The sequence below is a fragment of the Corvus brachyrhynchos genome, unplaced genomic scaffold (assembly GCF_000691975.1).
Source record: "Corvus brachyrhynchos isolate BGI_N302 unplaced genomic scaffold, ASM69197v1 scaffold139, whole genome shotgun sequence".
Classification (NCBI taxonomy): domain Eukaryota; kingdom Metazoa; phylum Chordata; class Aves; order Passeriformes; family Corvidae; genus Corvus; species Corvus brachyrhynchos.
In genome coordinates, this window is record NW_008246062.1 from 167,395 (window position 1) to 192,163 (window position 24,769).

Sequence of the window (24,769 nt, forward strand, 5' to 3'; positions counted from 1 at the left end):
AAATTTAAGTTACCATCATGGCCAGCACAAATACCCTTACAGGCTTTCAATTCCCACAAAACTTTGCCTTTTAAGGCAGACATGGGAGGTAACTTTGCCACATTCATTTGTACCAATTACCTCTCCGGTACATCATTTCCACCACACAGACTCTGCATACCTGCTCACTTAGTTAAATCCCAGGAGTTACGTATGAATCCTTCCCAAGCTGACCTGATCCTTTAGGCAAAACTCAGTTCCTGACTTGCCCAAACCACAGTGTAATTTGAGAATGTGTCAGTATTCAATGGGCACACAGACGATGGCATTAAGAGCTGGGCACACCCCTATTGCATTGAGGTGTACCCTTTATTTTCATAATACTGCAAATTTCTTCCTTTACTGTCTTGTTATTGACTCACACATCTAATCCCCATACTTCTTTACTGAGGAAAGCCACTCTCATGCTGGCTGTAGCTTCTGTGAGAGGCTGCCTGCTCACACCCCCTCTGTGACAGTACACTGTCACACTTCCAGGTGTCTGTTTTCAGTCTGAGAGTTCATTGACCACCAGCTGCCAGTGTGAAAACAAACACAAGCAAGTAATGGTGAAGTTGTCCCCTTTGGTGGAGCAACAGGTACCTGCTCCTGTTTGTCTCAATGACCACAGCTTGTGCAGACAGATGTGCCCTCTTGGATGACCTTGGCTCTTTCCTGTCTTTCAGTCCCAGGTCTTTTTTCTTGGCTTACTTTAGACTCTCAATTCTACCTGCAGAGTCCAACATCTTTGCACCTGTATTTATCAACAACCTCCCTCAGGGTATTTTTTTTCCCCACAGATTTCACATGTAATCAAAATTCATGCCTCTGTTCCATTTTCTTTGCTTTTCTATTTTTTAAGTCTGAGATTCAGTTTCCCTTCCAAACTTGCAGTGATGGGTCATCAGCCTCCTATCACTCACATCCATTTTTAATTACAGTTTTAATTTCTCTTTGTGCTTTCTGGGAAAAATAAATTACCAGGGGAAAAAAATTATCTCATATTTCATTGGTTGTGTGGCATTAAGTATTGTCAAATTTTGGTAGGACAATTTCATAGCCTCCTTTTCCTGAATTAATTAAAAAACCAATAAACACACCAAAAAAACCATTCTATAGTCAAAAAAAAAAAAGGCAATTTCCTGTTTTTCTTAAGTCTCTCTGGCACCAGCTATGGTCAGGCAAAGTGAAGTGCTGCTTCAGTCTCCTCTAGTTGCTTTCCACAGTCTGTGTCAGCCCTTCTGGATTCTTTGTTGTTGTTCTGTTTTCCACTTGATTATTTTTGGATTTTCTTTATTTCTTTTTACCCCACGTATTCTGCACTGTTCAATAATCAACTGAGGCTCAGAGTATTTGAACACTCATGCAGGTCCAACCCTTCAGCTTAACAGGACACATGTTGCTTCCCTGTATTTTCAGGGCCTATAGCAGAAATTATTTAAAGTTCAAATTCCCCATTCTTCATTTATGGGGAATTGGGGGTATAAGCGACAAATAAATTATCCCTTCTCAACATATAACACCTTTGTACCTACAGGGCTCTATGAACTGTGTCTCCATTGCTTACACATCTGCAAAGACAATCCACGTGCTTTATGGCAGCTGACAGTTTGATCATGGGCTCTGAGTATTTCAATATCCACAACGAGAAGCTGCTTTGACAGCTCTTGAATAAGGAAGGGATGTTTTCTCATAAACCAAGTTCAGACTTATTTAAAGAAGCCAGACGGGTCAAGGCAATCCCAAGTACAGGCTGGGCAGAGAATGGATTGAAAGCAGACCCCAGGAGAAGGCCTTGAAGGAGCTAGTGGATGAGAACCTCAACATGAGCTTGCCATGTGCACTCACAGCCCAGAGAGCCAAACGTGTCCTGGGCTGCATCCAGAGCCCCATGGGCAGCAGGGGAGGGAGGGGATTCTGCCCCTCTGCTCCGCTCTGCTGAGACCCACCTGGAGCACTGCATCCAGCTCTGGGGTCCCAGCACAGGAGGGACAGGGACCTGCTGGAGCCAGTCCAGAGGAGGCCACCAAGATGAGATGGAGCATCTCTCCTATGAGGAAAGGGTGAGAGAGCTGGGATTGTTCAGCCTGGAGAAGGGAAGGTTTTGGGGAGATCTCAGAGCAAATGTCAGTACTTAAAGAGGCCACAAGAGAACTTGAGAGGTACTTTTGGCAAGACATGTAATGACAGGACAAGGGGGAATGGCTTCAAACTGGGAGGGCGAAGGGTGTGTTAGGCTGAGATTAGATATTAGGAAGACATTCTTAACTGTGAGGGTGGTGAGGCACTGGAATAGGTTGCCCACAGAAGCTGTGGCTGTCCCATCCCTGGAAGTGCTCAAGGCCAGGCTGGATGGGGCTCTAAGCAACCTGGTCTGGTGGAAGATGTCCCTGCCCATGGCAGGGGAGCTAAACAGGATGATCTTTAAGGTCCCTTCCAACCCAAACCACTGCACAATTCAACTATTTGGCTTGAGAACACAACTGCAAAGCTCCTCCTGCATAAGGGGCAAGTTGCAGTGAACTACAACATGAGGAATTTGCAAAGGTTCACTGAGGGCTGTACTGCAAACTGGGGGTGGAGGGAGGCACTTCCCACCATCACAGTCTTGAGAGGCAAAATGAGAAAAGACATGGCACAACCTGGATGAATGCAGAGCAGATGCCGTGGATGGAAAACACGTCTTGTTTCTTGGCCCTATTTCTCTGGACAAAGCTATATGATACATCAGATTCAATGATAAATACGGATTAGAATATACTTGGTGCCTCTGCTCCTATCACTTCATTCCCAGACTCTGTGAAATGATCCATGTTAAATACAATCATTTTTGGAAGGGTTATTTTAATCCAGATCATGGGGTGTAGTTCAGTACGGACTGAAAGTCCTGCCCAAGTAGTGGTCATATCAGATCTGAGTGGGCAGTGAATTGTGCTATAGTACAAGAAGCAAGCACCCAGAAATGAGGGGAATTAGTCAGCAGAACAAGATTTCTCCAGTCAGTTTTGCCATCAAATATCCTGTGGTATGTATACACACAAAAAAGTTGAAACAATTCCGTGCAGATACAAATTCAGAAAGCATACCATGCCTCCACTCACCTTTTCACATCAGGTCAGTTTTTGCACATAAGTTTTAGTTTTTTAAAATTTGTGTTTAGATGATGTAGTGACCACAAACACCCACAGGTCTTAGAATTCTATTATTTTCAGGCTCAAGTACTAAATATCCAACCAATAACTCAACATACAAGAAAACAGATCCTAAGCACTGAGCATCAGGACAGAAAAGGTTGAAAACTTCTTGCTTTCACTACCCATTGCTCTTGGTGGAGTAATGATGTTAAATGCCAGATACAAGTCCCTAAATTTTAAACATGTATCACTTTACACTGGATTTGGAGGCACAACTGAGAAGATACTATGGATTTAAAATACATCAGGTCCTCAACCTCCCTGTTTTATCCATGCCTTTGCTGCCACATGTCATGTGCTGGAGCTGGACAGTCACATTCACTCGCAGGTATTGCAAAAGAAGGACATCACAGTGCTGTGTTTGCCAAGGCTCTGGTAAGAGCAGCATAAAGGCCTGGCACACCTGGCACAAACTGACCTTGCCATGTGCCACACAAAGGCATGTTTACTTTGAACTACAGCTGTACTAACTATTTCAGTCAAATTTGTCAAATTTCGGTTCCAAACAGAACACATTTGCTTTTCTCTATCAAAAGCAGACACAAAAATTTCAGCAATTAGAAGGAACTAGCACTAATCATCATTTAGCACTGAAATACATTACTATTTGCATTTCTCCACCCCTCCTTACAGCCTCCGGTGTTTGAATACCTCAAGAGCAAAACAGGGAATAGCATGTGTTGTACCACTACCCGCTTTGCAAACACAGAAAGTGAGATGCAGGGTGGACAATCAAAATGTGTGTCTTGAATCCCAGAACTACTCTTTTGCAGGACTAAAGTCAGATTTGGCAGAACTAAAACCCGGAATAAGTTTAAGGCACTGTAAGTGGTCGCTCTTTGCATCAGGGTTTACAAAACGAGTGTAGTCTCTGGTTTACACCTACTGACTCACTGCAAAGAGTTTGAAAGTATCCCTGAAACTTCTCTGCTTTTTTCATACCTGAAGAGGTATCCTGGATGAGGTGAGCCAGCGCTACAGATATTTTCGGGTGCTGTTCCAATCTATACATACAGAAGCCCGTGAAACTCCGCGTTTCCACCCCTACACTCAAATGTGCCAATGCAATTAGCTGTAATTGCTGGGAAACAGGCTCAGTCTGTTATCTGCCACGTCTTAGAGTAATGATCCAACATCCTCCATCTGTCTTCATTAAAACACTCTTTAAACTGACACCAGGATGGCAGTTAAAAAACTGCATTCAGCTCCTTTGGGTAAGTTAGCTGCAACGACGCTCAGGTTACGGATCAACAGCTGTGGCGGAGCGGGCTCCCAAAGAGGAACGCGGTCTGATCCCTCTGAAACAAACAATAGCAGCTTCCCCGGGCGGCTGCTGCTGCTCCGGCCGCTGCTGCTTGGAATCATGCACAGCTCAGCTCACTCCACCCAGACGTCTCTCAGCTCGCCCGTAGGAAAAGCTCAACCCCGAGCGCTTTGATTAAGCTTCGCAAAACTCTTGGGTCTGGGGAAAAAAAAAAACCCCACATGTTTTCGGCCTCCCCTAAAAGTGGCAGGGAAAAGGAAAGCGGAAGGAAAGCATTAAATCTTACCCTTGAAGCCTTGTGAAAGTCACAGCAACAAAGTTGCTGCCCTCCATAGCACTCTGGTATACTCCTCTCTTCTCATTTACACGCAGCTTTATCCCCTCCCAAGACCGACAGCTTCGCTCGCAGTCGCAGCGCCGGGTCATTCACCTAAGGGCGCAAACCTTATCTGCGCTGTGAGATGGGCATCGTGTGTCCTCTCCGACACCCTTAAAGTCCGCCGCTGACTCGCTCTGACATACAACGTCCCGGCAACTACACTTACTCCAAGTTCCTTACTTCTTACTTCAGTCACTGGGCTTGGCTCCTTGCCAAATTTTTTTTTCCCTCCTCCTTTCCTTTTTTTATATTCGGTTTCCTGTAGGGAGAGTGTAGTAGCTCCCTTTAAAAATAAAATGCTTCAGTGCTACAAACTGTGAAAGAGTAAAGCAGAAAAGCAGAACACCTAGGCTTGGGGAAACCCAGCTAACTCCAGAGGCAACAGCTGCTCGCTTTACCTACCTCCTGCCGACGCGGAAGCTTTCAAAAAGAAAGCAAGCGGGTGAAAGAGGCCAACATATCAATTTGCTTTCAAAAAGGATGAACTTGGGAAGGGATCCATTTCTTAGCAGCAGCCCTTCTCTCTGTGTCCGTAACGCTGGAGTCGGTCAGGACTCCTTAAACCCAGAGACACAGTCCTACAAGCTGATCCCAAGGCTCCACCTCACCCACTTTCCAAAGCTGTGAGTAGCAAAAACTCTGCAAAGAAAAGTCTCATAGAGCACAATTGCATAACTCAACCACAGAGCTTCCTCCGGCCAGCCAGAGGATTGCTTTGGCGCCAAATTGCTTGCTCATCCCGAGAACACGACCTTCTCTTGCCCTCCAGGACACCTGCCTGACCTCACTGTGGTCATGGGGTCCCTCCTCACCAGAGCCCCCCAGCACTCTTGTGAGCCTTCCAACCATCCCACCTGTTTTCCCACCTTCAACGAACAAAAATTCACTTTTTTGCCTAAGTTGTGGGACCCTTTACAATACAGTGTCCTCCTATATGCCAGTCCCCTGGCATTTTACCTACCAGATGCTCTAGTCTCCAGACCAAAACTGGGGCAACTACAACTTTAATCCACTTCTAGCTTCCCTATACCTGTGAATTGCAATTATTTTTAAACCACCATATTCTTTACATAGCCATGTTCACAGTAATGCCCACCAGGAACATCTCCATTTATTGTGACAATGCAAGAAACTAACAGTTCTATGTGTATTTGTGTCTGTTTTTCTCCTTCAACTTCTGAGTTTTTCTACTGGGAAATTCATCAATGCTGTTAAAATTAATTTCAAACCCACCCACTTGAATGCATTAATCAGCTGATTAATTATAGTAACACAAGAGTCAAGGCTTTGCCAAAGAGTATTTTCTAGAAAGTGAAATCTTCTGTAGTCAAGAGGAAAGGTATGGAGGACCCTGGAAGCTGCACTGGCAGTACTCCAGTGCTGGTCATGAAGGTTGAGGAACAGAGGGACAATGAAGAGGATGCTCTAGCACCATAAGCAATTTCTGAAAGAAGAAAAAGAGTCTGTGCCCTTTGCTATGACTTCAGGGATATTCCAAGCTACACTGATGTGAGACAACACTCACTGAATTGGCTTCCTAATTCTAACACATGTACAAACAGCCAGCATGGGACATGGCACATAGGACCGATCTCCTCAAGATCCAGGTAATTTTCAGATGAGTATGACCTTGACAGCATCTAACTGGAGAAGAAATTCCCCCTGCAGTAGCCATTTCTCAAGTTCTCACCAACCACACCTTGTTTTAACAGCAACAGCCCAAGTATCACATTTTTTTCCTGCAAGCAAAAGTACAAGGATCTGGATTAATTTTGGTCCTTCTACATATTTGGAGAACCCCTTGGTTTTGCCTCATTCTGGAGTCTTCCTCCTTCTTATAACTTTCATCTGCTTTTCTTCATGACATTTTAATATGTTGGTTGATGACGAGTCATTCTACACTACTCCTACTTTCTTTGCTGCTGTCTTTATACTTGCTTGTTACCACTTTGACCTCGGCGACAGTAATTTCTTCTTTCCTAGAGTTAGATTTGTCTCCTTCCTCTGACACACAAGTGGAACCAATCATAAAGTCACCCAGCCCTGGATCTTGTTTAGACTTTAAAATAGCTAAGAGTTTAGTAGGCTGTTTTGTTAATGATTTTTATTGGCACTGAAATCCACCTCACATACATTGGCCATGACTTTTCCCCTCAGCTATGCTTTCCTTGTGGACTTCAGTGAACCTGCTTACATAGGGAAGCTCAACACACATGGAAGTACTCAGAAGAGCAGGAGTGACTCAGGGTTATGAACTTGCCTTACACTTCATTCCCTGGACAGCATCTTCCCGATCACCACACAATTTGCATCCTCCTTTGCAGATTTCCAAACACGCGAGGGAGCACTGCTGCCTGCAGCAGCATTTATGGAAATTTCAGTTCCCGTTTAAAGGGTGTACACGTATGCTGGGTGTCTGAGTGTCCCCTGCAGCCAACACAGTTTGGGCAGAGATTCAGCTGGACAGCTGCAGCAGGGCAGCTGTGACTTGCCATGATTCGTACTGGTGGGAAGAGGTTAAATCTGTAGCTTTTCCAGTAAACTGTCTTTTTGGCCAGGCAGCCTCCTCCATACTGTGCTCCTTCACCTTTGGATCCTCCACCTTCCCAATGCCCACTAATCACAGAGGGCTAGCTGGAGTGGGATAGATTTAAATTCATGCCATTAGGACCTTATCCAAAGACTTTATTTGGGCAAATGACCTCCAGTCCTTCAGCCTCTGCAACATTTCAGCTGTGATCAAGATGCAAAACTGAAGCCTCACTAGCACTGTTTTAAAGGGTGCTCTCAGCCCACTCTCCAGATTAGATGTGGTCTTTCTCCAAACAGCAAAGCTGACAGAGCAGAGGATCACCTCAGGAGCACCCAGAACTCTAACGTGTCTGTGCCTGGTGACTTAGTAAGGCTTTGAATGCGTCAATATGCCCTTGAGTAACTGGGACAAACTAGAGGATAGGGGAGAAACAGGAGAGAAGGACATGTTGGAGCATCCCACAATGCAGGCTTGAACCAAATGTCAGTCCTTGAGAGAATCTTTCACTATGATACGCAATTTTTAAAATTACTGTCATCTTGATGCTTTCCCGATGATCCAGGATTGTTCAAAAGGAGCACTGATGGTCTTTGCTTTCCCTTACTCTCTTGTAACTGCAGTCTGCCACTCCTGAGCTGCCAGGCTTGAAGCTTGACCTGCTCTACCATGGCTAGTACCACTCTCTGCAGAGAAGCAGCTGTGACTGATGAGCCAAGCTGGGTTCCCCACGCCCAGAGCCAGAGCAATCTCCAGGGTTCATTTCCACCCAACAAGTCTCATCTCCATCTCCCAGAACAGCACAAGTGCATTGCTCAGTTCCTAACCATGCTAGTCACTGTTCCAGAGAAGCCTTTCTACATGGCACTGGAGGGCTTCCTCACAAACCCCCTAAGGGCCAGCCTTAGATGACTGAATCTTCTCCCACAGCCTATGCTTTCCTTGTCCTAACTTTCCCCACTAGTTCTGCCCAGTGAGGAGCTCCTTGTGTAGGGGAGGGATAAGTAGCCTACTTCACTCTGGGGACCCCTGGAATATCTGTTGAGCACCTGCAATGGGTCCAAGGGGTCAGATGGTCCCCTTGTCCCAACTGGCTTTCCTATGAGAGACTTTCTGCATCCTCTTGGTGTCAAAAGTCAGATTATGATGCATGAGAAATACAGGACTGAAAGGAACAAATCAGGACATTATTGTCCACACCTCGGATATGAGACCTGTTTAAAAAATAAGAGTCTAAAAAAAACATCCAAGTTGTAAATTGCTGTAGTCCAGGAAACACCAGCACAATCATAAAGTGAATAATGAAAGACCAAGGGTCCCAAAACACACTGTATCACATGTGAAGTGCACTGGCAGTGTCCTTGATCCCTGTGGAGGACGTGGCAGACGAAACTGTCCGACTGGTAGAATGCATACCACAGCTCTGCAGAGGAAGGGAAAATGAAATCCTACATGTTCCTGTTATCATGGCCTGCCTGTGGGTGGAAAATAAAATGGGCAGAGGAGGGTCATGTCATGAAGTGACCAATTGTTCTAGGGCTGTCCTTGCCTTTTGGGAGCTACTCTGCTCAACTCATTTGAGCGGTCCTCCAAGGAATTCCAGATTAACTCAGTTTGAAGGGATGCTCTGGATTCCTACCTGTATGCATCCATCTCTGTGGGTATAAGCTCTAGTACTGCAGGTTCATACAGAAGTATTCCCATACTTCACCAGTTACTCCAGAAACTGTGAGCTGTCCCAGTACACACTACATGGAAATGGTCAGAAAATAGCTTTTGCGAGTGTGTGCAGAATAACCTGAGTCATACTGATCAGGATATGGTGGAGTGCCACTTACCTTCATCAGGGAAGGAAGGGTGTGTGGCTAGAGATGCCTTTTCTCCACCAATGGCCCCTGCCCAGTATTCCAAACCCTTAACAAACAATGGCCAGCTAAGGAAAATCACGAGAAATCAAAAAAGGCCCAGACTCATGTCTTTAAAAAGAAAACAACAACCTGCTCCGGCAACTATTGATCTCATCTTCCAGGCACCAACCTACAAATGTGATATCATCTGATGTTTTAAAACAGAAATTGAAATAATGTTTCTCAGGTGTCGCCTTTGCAGCCCATGAGACATGGAGCAGGGCCGAAAACATTTTGGTGAAAGAGCTTTCATTTGGGTTCAGATGCTCAGATTACACCGAAGGGCAGATAAAAGTGCAGAAAAAAAATCAATTCTGCAGGGAACAAGGCCCAAGGCTAACTCACGTCTGAGTCCAGTTCCCACAAGACTTGGGATCTTGTGTTTACAAACTCCCTTCTGGCCAAAAATTTCACTGCTCCAGTAGGGAAGAGGCTGTTGCAAGGGGAGAAATCTCCTGAGTACCTGAAATATTCTCTGTGATCCTAAGAGAAATGGAGTGATTTGATGGACACAGATATTGGTGGGAGTTGATGGAGATCCTCATGTCTCAGTATTATGTTCCTGGAATAAAAATCTGTGTCTCTTCCTTTGCCCATGACACTGCATGTGCCCGACTGCACCGGCAAAGCATGGGGATTAATCAGCTGCTGCAGCAAACCATGGAGGTGTCCACACTGTGCTTAACACATATTTCCTAATCATCACCAGTGAAAAAGAGGAGAATCCCAGGGGGATGCTTGGGAGGGCTCGTTAAAAGCTAATCACACCAATGTGAATAGAAAAAATCAGTAGGTGAGGGCAAAGCTGCAGCCCATCTGGTTAGAGCCTCTGAGGAGAGTGCCCTTTGTAACAGGGATGTTGCACAAGGCCCATGGCTGCTGTTGGCAAGGCAGAAGCTACCACAAACACATAAGCCATGCCTGGTGACACTTCAGATGCTGTCACATTCCCACTCCTCAGATACACATCAGAACACCCAGCTCAAACCACTGAGGAATTAGGATACCCCTCAGTGGGACCCCATGGCTGAACACACACAGGAAATCCAATGCATGCCAAGCTGCCACATTTCAGAGTCTTCCCACAATCTTCCACGCTTTTCTGTGCTAGGTATGTGTGGAAGGGATGGGAAGTATCTGGTTCTGCATGGCGTAGCTCGCTTCTGCATTCCCTACAGCATCAGCCAAGAGATCTGGGATTTATTTTTTGAAGTCCTCTGTGGTTTTCATTACATATTGCTCTGACAGTCAATTATCCATCCCATGAAAGACTTCATGGTGTTCTGAGAGAATTTCTGTAAATAGCATGTCACATCAATTATGCTCATAAGCATTTTAACCATAATTCCAAATTAAACACATTGTATGCACTTATATTTCTACTGTCTCTTTTCCAGGGTACAATCATATTTATCCTGCCAGGAAAAATATGGAGGCAACTTGCTGCCTTCCACAAAATTACTCCTAGTATCAACAATCTTTTTTATATTTTTAATATTATTTACTGAATTCGGTGCTCAAGGCCTGGCTAGATTAACCTGACGAAAGGTGTTCTGTCCATGGCAGGGGGTTGGAGCTAAGATGATTTTTAAGGTCCCTTCAACCCTAATCATTCTATGATTCTATAATTAGGTCCTTTTTTATATTATTATAATTTTGATGGCTAGATGGTGATAAGCTGGCCCACTTTAGAGGTCAGAGGGCCTTGGGGGTGAGCAACTGATGTTCACTGCAGGGATGTGCAGCAGGACCAGCACATTCCATCGAGCCATGATCCCAAAAGGGGATGTGAGCACACAGGAGTATAATACTGTAGTGCTACAATAATTTGTAGAGGTGATGACTGGGACCGAGTGACTTCTTGACCTGTCAGAACTCAAGTTCTGTGAACTCTGAGAGGAACAAGGAAGCCCCTGCCTGGTGGCAAAGGCGCATGGTCAGGAAAAAAAGTAGCCATCATAAAAAACAAGGCCCAGAGAGCCTAAAGTATTGACAATAGAGAACTCGGCTCCCCTCTGGAACATTAAACTTTGGGTAATTAACCAAAGATCTGAAATGCCTGCACTAATACAATATGACATAAATAAGCACAAAACAATTTATTTCCCTGGATATTTCTCTAACAAAACTGCATGACATTTTAAGCAACAGTTTGCACTTCAACTACAGCACCACCTTGGCAGTAAATAAGCCATATATATCCACAGATCTGCCAGCATGGCCACAGCACATGCCAGGTCCCAGCACTGCCAGCCTTTGCTTTATTCAGTGCAAGTTTAATTTATGTTATATTGTTCCTCCATCTGTTCTCCAGGTATTTAACAGAAGTGTATGTTCCTTTGCACTTGCTCAGCTGAGAGCAAAGACCTGTACTATTCCCATCTCCATGCACACCGACAGTCAGCGTTTAGGCAGTGAATTCCTGTTAACTGAGACAGAAGTTGTGCATATGAATCCCTCTGCAGCCTTATGAAAGAGAGGAACAACCTGATGGGTGCCTGGGGCCTTCAGGATGTGATGGCAGAATTGGGAGGGCGTGCTCTTCGCTCTTCTCCCAGCAATTCAGGAGAACCTGAAGAAGACAGCATCAGCTAAGCCAGTGAGAAATGTGCAGCATACACAGCCATAAGGATGCTGGGAGTGTAGCTCACTTGAGATTAATCACTGCCATTTCTGCTGTTGGGCATGAGGCAGTATCACAGAAGATCCCTTTAAGATCAAGGAGATATATGAAAAAGGAGGCAGGTATTTAAATTAAACACCCTATTCCCAGTGTTACAATCTGTCATACCACTTCCGGGTTTCATGTGCTGCTTAAGGGTTAAATAAGTTGTGGGCCCCATAAGAAGAGACAGCATTTACTGTTTCTGATAAAGTGATCAAGGTTTTGTTGGTGTATCTCCAGAAGGCAGTGACACACAGCCTCAAGCTGGTAATATGCTAATGAAGATACACAACAAAAAACCCCGTAATCAAAGACTCTGGGACTAAAGGGGAAGAAGTACGGTTTCAGCAGTACTGTGCAGCACCAAATGCCCAGTCAAAAGAAATAAAGAAAGCAGTTTTCTTAATAAGGAAGTAAAAAAAACCCACAAAACCCATGGCCCTTTCTCTTGCTGTGGCACTGAAGCATAAAAGCTCAAGCATTTTTGGTGCCTCCTCCCCACAAAGAGATAGATAATCTTTAGATAATCACAGGATATCCCAGCTTAAAATAATAGAAAGAGAGGTGGAAACTGCATGAGAATTAGTGCACACAATGAGAAACTGTGCTCTTAAGCAAAATCTTCAGGGTGTGTTTTGTTATTTTAGGTTCTTTTTGTACTGTGTTCCATTATTTCCAAATAGGCATTCTTAACTTTCTTAGCAGCCTTTTAACATGTAAAGGGAACCTATAAGAAGACTGGAGAGGGACTTTTGACGAAATCATGCAGTGATAGGACAAGTGGGAATGGCTTTAAGTTGAAAGAGAGTAGGTTTAGAATAGATATTAGGAAAAATTATTACTGAGACGGTGGTAAGACACTGGAACAGGTTGCCCAGAGAAGCTGTGAATGTCCCATCCCTGCAAGCACTCAAGGCCAGGCTGGATGGGGCTTTGAACAACCTGGTCTGGTGGAAGGTGTGCCTGCCCATGGTAGGAGGCCTGGAAATAAAAGATTTTACAGTCCCCTCCAGCCTAAATCATTCTGTGATTCTATGATTATAACCTTGAATCTTGGCAACGACAACATGTTCCTCATTCCAGATGTGTCACATCTTAAAAGCAAAGCTCTGCAATACTCTGCCTGTGGCCCAGCTCCACATTGGACTGCTGGTATCCCCTGTGCCCAGCTGCCCAAGTAACTGCTTAGGCTGGTTTGACAGCAAATATCCACAAGGATTCAGTTAAGCAGAAATGTCTTCTAAGGACTGCTAGTATCTGGCCAAGTTCCCTGGGTGAAGCCGAGTACTAGAAAACACATGTAATCCCTAAAGACTTTGTAAAGATGGTGCAATCAGAACAGAATAAATGCTTTGTGTCAGTAAAGGAAAGTCATAATTTCTCTTAGAAAAGCAAGATTGGATTAGCTCTGGGGATGAGAGTGGTACAGAGACATAAACAGGTCAGACAGAGGCCTGAGTGTTTCTTTGGATGCCATCTGCTTAACAGGTGGTGTCTGCCCAGGCAAGGACTTGAACTTTTTCCTACAATCAGGTTGCTGTTTTGGCCATAGGAGAAAAAAAACAGCATTAAGCACAAAGGGGATAGTCAAAGGCAGTGTCCCAAGTGAGTTTGCAGAGCATATTTGGGAAGAGCATATTTACACTAGTCCAGCAAAAAAGTGCTGAGAAAAAATGGTGTTGGTAAAGCAAATAAAGAAAAGCACTTTGCCTGGCCGATCGACCTGCAGCACAACTTTGCAGCAAGGGTTGAACAGAAATTAAACTTGTGACAATCCACAGAATGACAATCTCTGGCAAGCACACAAAGTCAAAAGTAGCGTCTGGTGTCCAGCTGGAGCTGGGAAAATTCTCTAGCATGTAGTGAAGTTGTGCTTCAAGCTACACCTTGAGACTCCCAAAAATGCCTAGGACATGAGGCAACCGTGCCAGTGAGGCATGAAATTTAAATAGACCAAAGTGTATATAGCTTCATTAATCAATATCTGATGTAGTGGAAAGTTTTTGGATGAATGATTTCTTGGAAACTTGTTTCAGTCTGCAGCTGGTCTTGCAAGTGTTCTACAATTTTGTTCAGGTTTTTTGGTTTGTGTTTCAAGTCTTTTGCCTGTTAACAAAACAAGAAGAGGCCTCCATGGAGGCTCTTACATCACTTGAAGGAGAAGAGTCAAAGAAAGAAGGAATGCACATATGGAGCCGTGAAGGTCAGGCAGCACAGGCAAAGGATTCACTTTAGGAGCATACCAGGATGAACAGAAACAGCCCTAGAATTAGACATAAAATTCAAGATAAACCCATTGTTTCATGGATATAGTAGAAAGGAAAGCACTGGAAACCAGTGAACTTAATGTGAGATGCCTGCGTTTGCAGGCAGTGGAGCCTGGAGGCTCCTGAAACTGACACAGGCAGTGAGGCATCAATTGATCTTGCAGCAGACAGAGCTGGAGAGGAATTGGAGTAGTCAGGGTTTGCAGTCCCACGAATAAACATAAATCAGCATCAGTTTCAGTTTATGCTCACATAACAGTTCCTACAAACTACAGCAGCTCAGAAGAGATGCACTTCGGTTTGGATGGCTTTGCTGTGGGGGAACAGCCTTAAGGATAAAGCCATCCCAACCAGTGCAGAGACAGAGCCCTCAAGAAAAAAACACTCCGAGGACATGGCTCCAAGGGTGGAGGGGTCTAGAAGACAAGGGAGAGCAATCCTAACTGGCATGCAAGACATCACTCTCTTGCGAACATGCATAATTTAAGCAAACCCATTGCTCTGACCCGTTGTTCCCCTCACACCTGTACCAGTATCTTTTGTACTCTTGTAAAGCCAAGTCTGTACATTTAAGATGGAGAAGTAAACAAAGTCCTGTTCGTCCACGAAGTGAAATGGAAGGTGGGGAATGACTGGTAACATTTCACAACACAACAAGAGTATAAATTGCACACAGCAGCTCTTACTGAGGGGCAGGGGAAAGCAAGTGGAGGTCTTAATGTTGAACTAGTGGGTAGTCCAGATTCCCACTTAAATAGCAACTTGCAGTAGCTGCATATCCCACTAAACTCAGACCCGCAAGAACAACGGAGCAGGAAGGAAGTAAGAGATGAAAGAGTAACACTGAACCACCTATGGAGGCAGGGGGGGAGCTGCACAAGCCCCTGGAGTGACTCAGGGGAAGGGAAAAGGAGTCTTGTTTATGGATCACAGCCCTGTCTACAGCCCCTTCACTGCTCCTGCTTGGAGTATGGTACTGGAAGCATTGGCAAAATCAGAACATTCCACCTTTAAATTGTGAAAAATCACCTTTAAATATTTAAATATAGATATAGATAAGATATAAATCTACAGACAGTAGAGCAGAACTCACCTCTGACTTCTGCTGTGTGAGTCTCAGGTACTGGGGTGGGTTTTCCTCCTTACCTCTACACCACTTTGCACCAAGCAAGAACCTAATCCTGCTCCTGCTGCAGCCAGTGCTGAGCACATGCAAACACTTATGGGTCCCAGACTGGACCCATGAGTGTAAGGGGCTGGACTACTACGCTGAGTAAACACAGCCAATCTAACTGTGTGGAAGGTGAGTCCCCAGTGAGCACTGTGTCCCTCTAATGCAGACAGCCGACTGCCTGGTCATAACCCAGGGATCTGTCTTCTCTGATAGAGATGAACTATTCCCAGTGAAACTGCGAGCATGTTTCCTGGCTGATTTGAAGAGAGCTATACTGTCACCAAACACCATGATTTACTGTGATACCAGCAAATTAGCCTACATCTTATTTTCCTTCTTCCAGTGATTTTTGTTTTGCTTAAGCCTGGAATAGTGACTTTTGGTAATGCAAAACTGTGTGTAGGTCATGAATAAACTAACACCTAGAACCAAAGCTGAAGTGCAGTAAGTCACTCATTTGACTAAACAGAGATCCACAGGGAGCTTCTATCACTAAGAAAAATAAGCCATCCACTGAAAAGGAAGTAAACAGTTAGTTCAGTACTATGAATTGCAGTGTTACCTTCCTCTGATGCTTTTAAACCACGTTAATGCTGAGAAATAAAGAGAGTGCCTCTTATCACCAGTAATATGGCCTTAACCTTTGTTTTCAATACTGTTTAAATTTGAAGTAATTTAACATCTGCAGAGTTAGGTATCGCTGCAAGTTTGCTTTAGCTACAACAAAAAGTTTCCTTCTCCCTCAGCCTCATTTAGCAAAATCTCCTGGCTTTCATGGGACTTCTTTTGCCTGTGTCAGGATACCTGAAAAATCATGGGCAGAGAGAGAAGAGCAACGCTTTGTGGTGAAAATCCTCCTTCAACACATGCTAAAGTGTCTTACTCCTGGGATGAGAATCAACATAGTGCCAAATGTGAGGAAACAAGGGAGGACTTAGATGAGCATGGATTTTGGGGGGAAGGGGTGATTTTTCTCACAGTACAGAAGATATTTCGGATGCGTTTCCTCTAGGAAACACTTTGCAAAGTCTTTGGGCATCCACAAATTGACATCACCCCTTTGCAGTGTGTCATATACTGGCTAAATGAAACAAAAATAACTATGCTAAGAAAAGACTGTCCAGGAGAAACCCAACGCTGTGATTTCTATACAAGTGGTGCAAATGCTTCATCCCAGTCTCATGCCCGCCAGTTTTAAAGGCAGTGACACCATTTATCACCTAGCACACGACAGGCCAGAAAACAACTTGCTAATTGTCCCATCTACCAGTTTGAGCAACAGCAGGTCTCCTCTAGAGAAAGTCAGTTCCAATACAAACCCCTTCATGATGGAGGCCTGTTTCACGTCTTTATTGTTAAATTAAAATTCAATTGCTAGTAATCATGGTAGGGAGAACTCAGAGCACTTTCCACGGAGAAGGAGAAGCCCAGCTCTCCCTTCAGAAATTAATACAGCGAGAGAAGAGGTGCCTGGATCCAAAGCCAGTAATATGAACATGTGCTTTCCCACCGACTTTGGAGAGCTTTGCCAAAGCCACACTTGCTCTACCTTTGAGTGTTGCTGACACACTGGGGCTGGCACCACAAACAGAAAACTTTGACGCCAGGGTCATTATAGAGAGCTAACATTTACAGATGCAGTAATACTCCAGCATGCAAAAGGGGGAAAAAAAAAAAAAATGCACAGGAAAAAAATAGCTGAAATCTGGGCTTCCATGCCAGTTTTTACACTTTTCTCTTAGAAAAAGAAATAAAGAAATTGTCCTACCTGGCTGTTCTGTATCTTCTGTTCCACCTGGAGCTGTTTGTCACGACGAACAGAAGGGATTGTTTTCAGCACCACGCAAGGAGCCGCAGCTTCTTTTAAGCTCCCTGGACGGTTCCCCCACAGAGCACTCCAGGCTTCTCCCCAGCTGGGAGGTGGGGCTGGCGAGGGAACACCACGCTTTCCAAGATTTGAAACAGGGGCACGCTGAACGCGATCCAGGAGTTACAGGATGTCTCGGTGTGTTCCGTGTCCTCGATAAGGACGGCGAGGGGAAAGGCAAAGTTCCCGAGGCTGTGGGTGGAACGTGGCACCGCGTAGCGCTGAGTAAATAAAGACCAAGTGATCGTTGGACTCGGGTGTGATCACCAGGTATTGCAAAGGTTTCTATACCATAGGCAGGACTTTGCATTTCGTCTAAGAGAAATGCAGCCTAAAAACCCCGTGGTGCACCCTGCTTGCAGCTAAAGCAGCAGCGAGACCTTGAGCTCGGCTTTTGGCAGTCAGCAGGTTCGTCTCCTTGGACAGCACTCAGATAGGGAATTTCAATAATAAAATACGTTCTTTCTTACAGGTCAGACATTTCACTGCCTCCCATAAGGACCTATAAAATGCAGGCAACTTCTGTGGGATAGTTGCTTGTTTGGGGAGTTTATGGCGCCAAGTACAACAGGATCCTGATTCATGTTTCTGGATTCCATGGTTATGAGAAAAAAACCACGTAGGTTCAGCTTTTCACACAGTTTTTTGTTTCAATGCCCTCTTCAGACTAAATAAATCGTTTACAATCATAAATATGAGATAGAGAAGACACAGGACTAATCTGAAAAAGCCACCTAAGTACAACGGTGATAGGGCGCAATATGAAAACTTTCGATAAAATTAAATTGTCTAAGTAATGACATTTATCTGCAACACCAGTACTGCATACTTTCCTACAGTTTGATAATGCAAACTTCCAGTGCTAATTCACAAGCTTTGATTTGCTCCTTTAAGGTCCTTTTGGCACTTACTTTAGGTTTAATGACACCTTCTGCCTGAACAATTCCAAATTAGTGTCAGGTTTAAATAGATAAACATTTTTTTCAAAGAAACTTTTTTTTTTTTAACATTCTTTGTAATATTTTAAATTATTGAAGCAGAAGCCTTTCTAAAAGGTAATTCACACCTCCTTAACCACCTTATCTGTTTGGGGGTTTTTTGTTCTATCTGTTCTTGGTTAATGAAAAGAAATTCATCAGTACCACTGTTCCCTGCAGCCTTTTTCAAACGAAATCTATTCTTTGGCTTTCAGTGCAGCAGATGGGACTGCAAACATAGCAGTGAAAGCTTACGATTTTATTTAAAGATCTCCCAGTAGATAATGGGCCGTGGTTATGACTAATAGGGTCATGTGGACACGACCTAAAGAAGGAAGGATAACAGCCCGAGCAACACTGAAATGAGACTCAAATCCCCTCTCACATCTGTGACAGATCCTGGATGAGTCAATAAATGCTGCTGTGCTTCTCTTTCCTTATTCATAAAAGGGAATAATAATTCTTCACATCATCAAGAGACCAAGTAGGAGACATTGGCAACTACAAGGTGTTTAGAGACACACTGGTGACGCCTCAGAACATGAGAATTTCTAAGTCTCTTTCATGTAACAAAGGCAGAGGCTGTCCCAAAGTCCTGTTAAACACACTTTTATTCCCCACCCCCCCACTCCAAAATGGGAATAATCACATTTCTGTGGGGCACAAATAAATAAGATCCTTTTCTATTTACTTTCCAGTTCTTGTGTTGGTTCATGATACTTTTATTGAAACAGAAGGTCGTAAGGGAAAAAGGTGTCACATAGTGCAGCAGAAATATGACAGCCTCCCCTGTTAGCGTTTTGCCTCCAAGCACTACAGCTATGAGTCAGCGAGCTGATAGGAAGACTTTTACATAGCACTCAGAATTAGTCTTGGAGGATACACGAAATTACAATTCTTTCCTGTCTTTGCTGTGTTGGTCACTAAAGTAAAAATAACTTCAAATTAACAATGGTTGACAGTCTGGAGCTGAGAGTACAACTTTAGATTAAAGTTTGTGTAGCATGAGAACTCCCTTCGTTTGGAGTTAAAAAACTACTGTTTAAGAATGATGCAATTTTTAAGGGAAAAAGAAAGACGTGCTGCTGCCTGATAAAAAGCCATGTTGCAAGAACTGCTTACAATATCTGCTCTTCCCTTAATGACGCTCAGCACTTTTCCAGAAGATTTCTTCCAGAGGAGTTCTTTCAAAAGTTGTTGTCCCCTTTGCAAAATACAATGTTTTGGGGAGCATTTCCCCTTTCTCCCATCTTGTGGACTGTGGGTCGCACCAATAACCTCTTTTTCTCGTGCTTTGTGAATTCAGTGTGTGTTTGTTCAGAGCTACTGAGGGAGTTTCTTCACCCTCAGTTTCTGCCTTAAAAATATCCTGCTGTGCTGTGGCTTCCTCACGTAGCTGTCATGTGCTGGGAAAGAGGAACGGCAACGGACAGACCTCTCTTGATTTCTTGTGGACATTGATCCTGCCAGCGATAAGCACACCAGACATCCTCGAATACGAAAATTTAGAATGACACTGTGACAGTGAGTTACATCTTAGTTAGCCAGGAGTTTTGTGGCTCTAAAAATTTTGTAGTGAACTATGTTTAATTAGTTAAGGAATGTTTGACTGTGATTTTAGCTGCTTTTGTTTTAAATCTGTGTTGGCTGAGTGTCAGTAGAAAATCCTGAGAAATTACCTCACTTCACCTGCAGAAAGGAACTCCATGGATCCATGCCTCTTAGAGAACTTAATAAATAGCTGAACAAAATTCAATAAAGAATTGTTTAATGGTTATCATATAACTAGAAATTAATTAATTAGATGTCATAGAACAAGAAAGATACCTTGAGAAAGTTAAGGAGTCAAAGGCCTATACCCCCCAGAAAACTTGATTAATACACTGCAGGTGCATTAAGGGACCCACTTCATGGGCTTGTACACCTCAGAAAACTTAATCAATGGTAATGGTCTAGCCAGGACAGCAAATTTAATGAAGCACTGTTTAGCTGGATAAAACTTGGGTTATTCATTAAACAAAGATAGATGAGATATTGTGGTAGTAATTAAAGAAACAAAACACCTATACCATGATGCAATAAATTGAGCAGACTTTTGAGTGTGTCTGTAAAAAAATCTTGGATGTTACAGTGTATATAGGTGCCTGAAAATTATTGTTTCTTTGAACATGTCTAAAGCAAATAAATTCCCAATATGTTCCAAATTTTGACTCAAAATTGTTATTAGGAATATTTGTCCAACAGGTTTTTTTGCTGTTAGATTTAAAACTTTTTGTTTAAACTGATACATGAAGCAGCAGGTATTTGGGTTTGGCCCTTCTGCATATCCAAAAAGAAGGATAAAATCTAATGGAAGAACAGGTCCTGAAACATTGCATTCACCAGCCATACCATTTCATTCATTTTGGACAAGGACTATCCCTATTTGCTTTTCTAGGTCTTGCCATGCAGGCCACAGAGACCATACAGGTCATCAGATATACGTAACTGAGTCTCTAAGAATGTGTATTGGTTGGGCGTGAAGAAAAATGGACACTTTGATTTATGGCCACAAAACCTCAGATGAGTTTGGCACACAACTTCCTGCAAACCATAAAAGAGAGGTTCCTCCAAACCATCGGGGCAGTTGCATGGGGCATCCACTTTAACACAAAACCCACCCCCAGAAGCTTATGTTTGCCCCCATCATCAGACTGGAAGCTGATCTGTGAAAAATGAAAAAAAGATCTGGGAAAAAAGAAAAAAAGATGTAAAAAAAAAAAAAGAAGTACATTTTTATTGGATCATTTCCCTTGTGGTATTCCCCTTAAACACCAGGAAATTATCTCACGGGAATTAAGGGGCGTTGCCCTAGGAAGGTGACATCGCTGACAGCCCAGCTGAGGTGCCTTTACAGCAATGCACACAGCCTGGGCAACCAACAGGACGAGGTGGAAGCCACTGTGGTGTTGGAAAACTATGACCTTGTTGCCATTACTGAAACTTGGTGGGACAAATTCCATGACTGGAGTGCAACTATGAACGGCTGCAGGCTGTTCAGAAAGGACAGGGCAGGAAAGAGAGGCAGAGGGGTTGCCCTCTACATCAAGAGGTGGATTGAGCGTGAAGAGCTGCCTTTGAAGAACAGTCATGAGCAAGCTGAAAGCCTGTGGGTAAGAATCAGGGACAGAGGAAACAAAGGGAACCTTGTGGCTGGTGTTTACTACAGGCCCTGATCAGGAGGAGCCTGTTGCGAAGCCTTCTTGCTGCAGCTACAGGAGGCATCACACTTGTAGGCTTTTGTCCTACTGGGGGTCTTCAACCTCCCCAGCATGTGCTGGGAAAGTAGCGCAGGGAGCTGTAGACATTCCAGGAGACTCCTGGAATGGAGGATAACTTCTTGAATATACAGTCCTACCAGAGGGGCTGTGATAGTGGATCTGTTGGTCACCAATGCAAACTAGATAACTGGGGACATCAAGTCTGGAAGCAGTCTGGGCTGCAGTGACCATCTTTGATGGAGTTTTAGTCCAGAGGGATGTGACTAGGTAAGGAGTAAAGTTAGGCTCCTGAACTTCAGGAAAGCAGAGTTCCAGCTCTTCAGGGAGATCCCCTGGACACTGCCCACAGGGACAAGGTATTGGAACAGAGCTGTCAGATCTTTAAGAGCATCTCCCACAAAGCACAAGAGCTAGCCATCGCCAGGAGCATGAAGTCAGGCAACAAAGGCAAGAGACTGGCATGGCTGAGTAAGGAAATGCTGGTCAAACTAAAGGGAAAGCAAATGCACAAGCAGTAGAAGCAAGGGCAGGTGAGCTGGCAAGAGTATGGAGACAAAGTACAGTTTTGCAGGGATGGGGTAAGGAAGGCCAAGGCAAAGCTGGAACTGAACATGTCAAGGCGTGCAAAGAATAGCAGGAAGAGCTTCTACAGGTGTGTTAACCAGAAAAGAAAAGTCAAAGAAGGTGCAACCCCCCTGATGTTCCATATCCCCCCTTGACCTGGACAAGCTTGAAGAGTGGGTCCATGGGAACATCATAAAGTTCAAGACCAAGTCCTGGTGCTGCACCTGGGTCAGGGCAACCCCCGGTATCAGCACAGGCTGGGCATGAACAGACCCAGAGCAGCCCTGCCCAGAAGGACTTGGGGGTGCTGTGGGTGAGAGGCTGGACATGCCCCGGCCATGGCACTCACAGCCCAGAGAGCCAAACGTGTCCTGGGCTGCATCCAGAGCCCCGTGGGCAGCAGGGGAGGGAGGGGATTGTGCCCCTCTGCTCCGCTCTGCTGAGACCCACCTGGAGCACTGCATCCAGCTCTGGGGTCCCAGCACAGGAGGGACAGGGATCTACTGGAGCCAGTCCAGAGGAGGCCACCAAGATGATTAGAGGGCTGGAGCATCTCTCCTATGAGGAAAGCCTGAGATAGTGGGGGTTGTTCAGCCTGGAAAAGAGAAGGCCCCAGGGTGACCTAGTTGTGGCCTTCCAGTATCTGAAGGGAGCCTGCAAGAAAGATGGAGAGACTTTTTGCAAGGGCATGTAGTAACAAGGGGAAAAAGGGGGAATGGCTTCAAACTGGAAGAGAGTAGGCTGAGATTAAACATCAGGAAGAAATTCTTAACTGTGAGGGTGGTGAGGCACTGGCACAGGTTGCCCAGAGAAGCTGTGGATGCCTCATCCTTGCAGCATTCAAGGCCAGGCTGGATGGGGCTCTAAGCAACCTGGTCTAGTGGAAAGTGTCCCTGCCCATGGCAGAGGAATTGGAACAGGATGATCTTTAAGGTCCCTTCCAACCCAAACCATTCTATGAGTCTATGATCTGACTCACTGGCATTAAAGCAATGTCTGCACAATGTAATGACAACTGGTGAGGTCTGGTTATGTCTGCATGAAGTTATTGCCAAAAAAATCAGACACAAAGGCTTTCAAATTTTCTTTCCTTCTTTTTTTTTAAAAAATACATCTTTCCAGCCACTGAGTTCAAAACAGAGTCTCATAAAGGCTTGCACCATTACAGTCCACATCAGAGGAACTGTTGTGCTGGGGTTAGGTAGAAGTTAACTCCTTAAACCAGCATTATGACTGAAACCAGTGTCTCAGGGGAGTGTGACTTCACACATGGCAGAAATAACAGAAATAGCAATCTCCTAGTGGTGCCTACAACATGGGCCAGAGAGTGGATGTTACTGAAATGAGGGAAGAACAAAATATCTGCTGTCGAATATTCAGCCTGACCCTTTGCTGAGAACCCTATTTCATGAAGAATATTTGCAATAAGGCAGCATTAACTTGCCTTCAAAGACATGACTTAAATCTCTGGAGGGAACTCCCATGTATATTCAGGACAGCTACCCAAACTCACTTGCAGAATTTAGAAGTCTCCTACTGAGAAATATGCCAGCAGATGCTTCCTGACATTTAATGCTAAACATGTTACAATGGGGCTATAAACAGCCTTTCACTCTGAAACATATGAAGGAATAGCATAAGACCCCAGGGAGGGACAGCTCTGTAGAAATGGGTTTGTTGTTCCTGATTAGGATTCAGACAGCCCTCCCTGGTGTTGTTAGTACTGGTTTGCTTTGTTCTAAGGCATGTCAGATGTTTGTTGCACAAACAGACTCCCTGGTGCTTTCATCATGATGGAAAATTAAAAATAAGAGGTGTTAAGTAAAGAACGAGTGCCACAATATGAGTCTAAAAGCAGCACATGGTCATGTAGTCACTACAACCCACTGCTGTCATGAGAACTCCTGACCAAGGTTTCCATTTTAACTTTTGCTATAGTGTGGTTGTCACTTTCCAGTGAATTTCAAGACTATTCATGTTCCTGCTTCCCTTTGGCTGCTGTGAAAAGTCTCAGTTTCCCAGCAGCTTGTGAGAATATCAGTGACATAACCTTCAAAGCAACAATTTCTAAGGCTTCGAGAAAAACTGAGATTTTTCAGTCATGGCTGAATACCTGAAGCGAAACCTTTTGGCTCTCTGACCAGCAGTTAAATGTAGAGAACATTACAAGAAAAGGACATTAAAAGTCATGAGAGGCATCTATATAAAATAGCAGCTAGAGAACAGTAACAGAATAAAATCTGGCCCCAGTGAAGGTGAAACTCAACATCACTTAGGGGTCAACAATGTTCAGAGCTCATTTTGTGAGAGGTAGGTCAAGTCTTGTGCAAGGTTTCTGCTCAGCTTCATCTCACTTTTTCTGCGATTGAAATAAACATGATCCACATTTAACAATTAAATGTGGTTCATAGGTAACATCATTAATGTGATAGGACTTTGAATTTACAACAGGATCATAGATTAGAATTTGACCCTACGTGCCTAACTGTGCAAACAAGCAAAAGATCACAACACGTGTTAAACTTGGACTTGTTCAACACACATGAACTTCTACAATGAAAACATTTCAAATATTATTGCAAGTCATTGCTGACATATGTCTGTCTGGCATCATCCACCCTGAACTGGTCAGGGAGCTCTAAAACATCACAAAATACTTTTATTTAACATACCCCATATTCAGTCACAACAGTGTTCATTAAG

At 44.1% G+C, this 24,769-nt stretch overlaps 1 protein-coding gene across 5 annotated transcripts in view; it reads right to left on the bottom strand.

Moving 5' to 3' along the window:
- Window positions 1–17,427, bottom strand: part of LOC103623850 (phospholipid-transporting ATPase ID) — an 84,801-nt gene extending 67,374 nt beyond the window's left edge. Inside the window, exons 1-2 of one of the 5 annotated variants that reach the window (XM_017746577.1) lie at window positions 4,763–5,199; window positions 4,155–4,674 (exon numbers count right to left, since the gene is read on the bottom strand). The gene's annotated coding sequence lies outside the window, so the exon portion shown is untranslated. Of the gene's footprint in view, window positions 1–4,154; window positions 4,675–4,762; window positions 5,200–5,257; window positions 5,463–15,317; window positions 15,337–17,166 lie in introns of those variants that run through there. The other 4 variants (XM_017746578.1, XM_017746582.1, XM_017746580.1 and 1 more) reach the window with 4 other exon arrangements.
- Between the last annotated feature and the right edge of the window lie 7,342 nt (window positions 17,428–24,769).